Below are 6151 nucleotides of genomic sequence, written 5' to 3'. Positions count from 1 at the left end.
TTGAATTGTGACACACTTGGATTCTATGTGCCTCATTTGGTGATATCAATAGCTTTGCACATCATAGTTCAATATTCTACAATATTATAGTTTATCGACTTATATTTGCCAACTCTAAAAATGAATCGACAAATATATGAACAAAACTGCCAGAGGCCAGAGCTTTCACATATCTTTTTAATGGGTTTGATTTGGGATTCGATCATGGACTGTTGGGATGTGGTGCTGCCGGGGTCTTTGTTCGATCTCACTGTGCCACGGTTGTTGTTCTCACACACTAAGATTTTGTTTCTGTGTTCGGTAAAAATACCGAAATCAGAACAGCGGAACGTTCGGTAAAACTTTGACCTTCATTTTAAAGACTATTGAATTTGAAAATATTATCAAAACATGTTCAACCTTGTTTAAATGATCACATCTTGTCATTTTAGTGGATATTTAGTTTCAAAGTAGCTGAAAAGCAATTGAATTGAATTGCATAAATTTAACCGAAAAGTTCAGCTGTTCAGATTTCGGTAAAAATTACCGAAGTCGGCGATAATTTCTAAGTGTGCATGTATGAGGCGGGTTGATAGGATATTGTAACAAGTCTTGTTTTCGATGTTTACCCTTCTGAGCAAGCAATAATTCATATCGCATTGAAATGCAAAACACTTTAAATCCATCTGTTTTGAACAGTAGTGTGATTCAATGTGCACACTTAAAATTTTTCGCCGAGATTCCAACAGCCGAGCAGTTCTGCAATTTGTTTTGCTGAGATTCAGTAAAACAATTGCCGAGACTCAGCTAACAAATAACTTTTTGCTGAGATATCAGCTAACAAACAGATATTTTGCAGAGATATCAGCAAAAATAAATGCCGAGGTAATCGGCTGTTGGAGATTTTACCGAGCTAGATTAAGTGTGTGCAATACACTTGAATAGATAATGAAAGATTTTCAACATTTCAAAATATGGAACACTATAAATTAACGTGTATAACACATTGAACCAAGGTGAAATACACTTAGAGTAAATGTGATCGTGCATTTAAAAAAAAAATCAAGTGTTCAAGCACACTTCGATCAAACGTGTAGAATTTTTTGAGTGTAGTATAGAATTTCGCTATATAAGGGAAATGTATTGTAGAATAAAATTATTTGCAGGAGGCCCACTACAACATCCTGTGTCCAGACGCTCCCACCCGGTTGAGTCGATCCGGAGCTCATGCCACCATCGACATCTTCATCAGCAACATTGGCGATAACATCTCTAAACCTAACGCCTATCATGATCTGAGCTCGGACCACTACCCGGTGGTGGCTGAAGTAGGTTCTTCGGCCAATAGGTTTCAAGTTTCCCGGCGAAATTACCATCGGCAGCAGTACCAGCACTGTGTGGACACAGCAATCGACTACGACGTCCTACCGGAGTCGTTTGAAGAAGTCTGCAAACCATCGAAGAGGCGATATCCCGTGCCAGGGAGCAACACATACCAGCATCCAGACAGATGAGTCATACTCTGAACCTTGACAGCCCAACCAAAGACCTTTTCAGGCTCCGTAGCACCATTCTGTGAGTGTCAGCCACCTCAGTCAGGAGCACTTCCGAGACTCCCTGACTCCAATGGTCTCAGGGTCGGCACGCTTACCAATTGCAATTACGCGGGGCAGGGAAACATCGCACGTGACACACAGAAAAAACTCGACAAGCACTTCACTACTCAAGATCGCTTGTTTTCGGTCGACGTCCGCTTCCTCTCCACTTCCTCGTCGTGTACCTCCTTCGCGCGCTTGATGTACGGGGTGGCAATGACGAGCACCAGGTTACACTTCCTGGGCCTATGAGTTGGTGACGAACTCGAGCCAGCAGGCAATGACGGTGTAACCTTCCGGTACGTCTACCGGAACTTCACTGCGTACAGGTGATCTGTACTAAATACAGCGGGGTCCTAATGGTCAAATACATTTGGCATTAGGACCATTTTAACCAAAATGGTAATTATTGCGGTTTACCTGCTGTCCTTGACTCTCTCCTCACACTTTTTCACTGTTTCCACTCTTACTTGCGTAAATTTAGCTGGCTTGCTTTCTTGATGAACCGTTTTCGCTGGTGGTCTTACGACATTGCTTATTAATTTCAAAGTTGAGTTAGTCATTGGGTCACTGCTCCAGGCTGTCGGCCAGTGACCCGGGCCATTCGTCGTTCATCGCCAGTTTGTCGTGCCCGTTATCCTCCATTCAAAATGGCCATCAACAGGCAGTTGTTTGTCCATCTGGTGGCGGGTTTTTGCAATTTTCGGTGGGGTGGATTGTTGCGTTCTACAGTAAGCTGTCCTACCTCTGCCTACTAGGGAGTTTGACAACGGAGAAAACTGCACAACACTCACGAACATTAACTGCTATTATTTTTTTACACTTTAACGGAACTAAACAAAAAACCACGATAATCTAAAACATACTCGAAACAAAGAAACTAGCACTTACAATTCGTTGGTAGTTCCAGCGTTCTGAGCTGCCGCACTTGAAGACCAATGTCAATAGGCTAACGAAAATTATCCATGCCAGGATGGTGGAACTCAGAAATAACGATTTTGCCAACATTATTCGCTCTCTCCCAGATTGTGCAAAACCATTTTGGAAGTTGACCAAAATTTTGAAAAATAAATCGAGACCGATCTCTCCGCTTTCCTCTGTTGACCAGAACTTGGACCCATCATAACCCCAGTTGAAAAAGACAATGCTCTTGGCCAACATTTTGTGATTTCACATAATCTTGGCCAAACTATGGTGAGCCCCCATGGGCCTGTCGTACTGGAGGCAATGTCTAGAGTCGCTGACACCCCCGTAAAGTTCTGTCCAGTTAGAATCCGGAATGACTTATTGTGTTTCCTGCAAGAATTATTTTACAGCGGTTTGTTTACCTAGGCACCCACTTTCTGTGGTATAAATTTCACGGTGTTTTGTGCAGTGAGTCAAAAATTCTTCCAGATGGAAGCCGAGAGGAGAGAAAAAATTCTGCACACCCACGTTGATAATACAACGTGGTCCGCAATAAAAATCGCAAAAACGTTGAAAATCGCCAAATCAACCGTGTATGATGCGCTCAAACGTTTCAGGGAGCGAAAGAGTGTGGATCGAGTGCCTCAAGGTAAGCGTCGTAGTGGAACATATGACCGTAAGCTGAACCAGAAGGTGTTGAGAACCGTCAGAGCAAACCCTGGACTGTCAGATAATGAAATCGCACAAAAATACGCTGCTGCTCGCAATACCGTTCGAAGAATTCGTTTCCGAGCAGGATATCGTTCTTATCGAGCCAGCAAGCAGAACGTTGTGTAGCCAGCCCGGGCGATCCGTCTCTAAAAACGTGTGGCTTAAGCGCCACTCCACAAGGGAGACCACACGCCCAATGTAAATTTGCCCGGTTGAGACTCTCCTAAGGGCGAGTCCATTAAATTTCCTAGAAAGGATTTATGGATCAGGCAAGCCGGCTTTCAACTAAACGTCCAAAACGGGAAAACCCTATTATCTCCATGAAACCACAAACACGATAGTCACTCAGAGAGTCAGTGAGAGCTCACCCATACCTAAAAACCTCTACAAAAGAGAATTTATCTTCATAGGCAGTCTCGTCACTTGCCACTAGACGTCGCCCTGATCTGGAAGTGGATTACTCTCCCGAACATTCAAACTCTCAACATGAGGACGGGACACGAAAACTACAACGGAGAACGCGAAGTGATGTCGAATACATTCAATTAATTAAAGCTAGGGAGATGGTCATTTTACGAAAACATTTATTATTACGGAACTATTCAGGCGGTATATTTAGTGCATAACGGGTGTTCCAACATTAATTATCCTACGTATATTTATTTACATGTTCCAATTCATTTCGGCTTACTTGTGTGTGTTCGCTCCTATCTCCTATGTGTGTGCGATTTCTCTCTCCCTAACTAACGTGCTCATGTGCTCTACTGGTTCATGTGTGTGACGTCACTTTATCGGCAACTCAGCTCCAAACGAGTCTGCGCTCCTGGTGACAACGACGTTGGCGTTGAAAAACGTTACTTTTTAAAGGCGGGAATGCCACATCACGAGTTCCGGAAAAGCGAGTCACGGAAACTCGGCGCTACTCACTCATCAGTCTTAGACTGGCAAAAAATCACTCCGTGGCGCCCTCGCCGGACGCCACACTCCAAAAATAGAAAAGGCTTGACTCACCAGATGATGTTGATTTACGTGATGGTCACAGTCGATGACCTATCAACGGGTTCGACGCACTCCTTAGTGATCGTCGATGGTGATCCGATGAATGGAGGTGCTTCGCTGACAATGGCGTTTCACACGCCGATGCGATGGCGGTTACTCTGCCGTGCCGGTAGGTTGACAAACCGGCGGGTGGACCGTGTCCACGTGGAGATACCCTGAGTCTCCTCGGACCGATTACGTAACGGATCCGTCCGCTTCCGGCCGGTTGGCGATTGCCGGGAAATTCCGTCCGTTGGGGAGAAGTTGCTGCGTTTGGGCACGGTGAATTGCTGCGAACGATTTAACAACACGACTACACCAGAACAGTGAGCACAAGCACGAGCACGGACATAGACAGCACCATATGGAGCACATAAAAAATTAACTGTATTTCTCTAGCCTTTCTCCTGATCGGACACAATTTTCTACACGCACACTTATTCTACTAGCTAAAGGAACGAACAAAAATCTTTAATTAATTTTAAACACAAGACATCACTTTAAATTACATACTTTAACTAGGAAAAACTACCACGAACAAACGCGCACACTTCAAGAACGTTGGGAAGTCACGGACGAAATAATCGAGACCGTGAATCCTCAGATAAAAGAAAGTAAAACTCGGACGAACCGGAAGTCCATCATTTCCCGAAACCCTTCGTGTCCTATCGTGAATCTAAGGACACGAAAGATAACTTGACTCGTTTAATTGTGCGACTGTCCCTTTCCTACCTTATCCATAAATTAAATGGACCCGTCTTAGGAAAGATTTCAGCAAAAATGCTTGTGTCTTCCTACTGCCTACCCTAAGGAATTTAATTCAAACAATTTAACCTTATCAAAATATATACAAATTTATACTAAATTCCTGATCGTTACAGTTGAAGCAAAGTTTCGTCGCCAAAACTCGAGCTCGAAAATTTTACCAGCAGGTTTTGACGAAGTACCATGGAAGCCTGCTCATCGACGATGAAACCTACGTCAAAATGGATTTCGGACAGCTTCCTGGCCAAAAATTCTACATGGCGACGGCACGAGGAGATGTTCATGCGAAGTTTAAGTTTGCTTTTATGGACAAATTTGCCAAAAAACTGATGATTTGGCAAGGGATATGCAGCTGCGAAGCAAAGACCAAAGTGTTCGTGACGAATAAGACGATGGACTCGAAGCTGTACAAGGAAGAATGCCTCAAAAACCGCATATTACCTTTCATTAAAGCCAATAAAGGTCCCGTGAAGTTTTGGCCAGATTAGACGAGTTGCCACTACAGTCGGGAAGTCACCCAGTGGTACCACGATAATAACGTAGATTTCATCGATAAAAACATAAATCCACCCAACTGCCCGCAGTTCCGGCCCATCGAGAGATTTTGGGTAAGAAAAGTGGAAAAACACCTCGGGACGCGATTCAGATCACCAAAATGTGGAACAAATGTGCCAAGGAAGTTGACTCCGGAGGTGTGCAGCGTTTGATGGGAAGAATAAAGAAGAAAGTGCGAATTTTCATTAGAAACGAAGAGAAATGATTTGTATTGTAATTTTTTCCTAAAAGTACAGTGAATTACATTTGTTTTGATGTATTAATCTTATTTGTACGTCAATCCGTTACCGAGATACAGATGATTTTATTATTCCGGATTCTAAATGGACATAGCTTTAGTAGTGCATGATGATAGTAGAATATCGGCTGATGAGGTGATAGTAGCTATTAGAAGCACTAGAAACATGAAGGCTGCGGGTATGGATGGTGTAGTCAACCTCGAGTTGAAAAACTTGAGTATTGACTTCTTCAACCATCTTACCCTTATCTTCAACAAATGTTTGGAGCTTGGCTACTTCCGAGGGGGGCGACACATCTAAATCTCAAGTTTAGATGGTCAATAAATCTCACACTAGCGAATCAATCTTCGAACAATCTTCTTT

Source organism: Ochlerotatus camptorhynchus, unplaced genomic scaffold (assembly GCF_037179485.1).
Source record: "Ochlerotatus camptorhynchus isolate MF236.1 unplaced genomic scaffold, CSIRO-AGI_Acam_v1.1 ptg000089l, whole genome shotgun sequence".
Taxonomy (NCBI): domain Eukaryota; kingdom Metazoa; phylum Arthropoda; class Insecta; order Diptera; family Culicidae; genus Ochlerotatus; species Ochlerotatus camptorhynchus.
Note: the sequence above shows the minus strand (reverse complement) of the source record.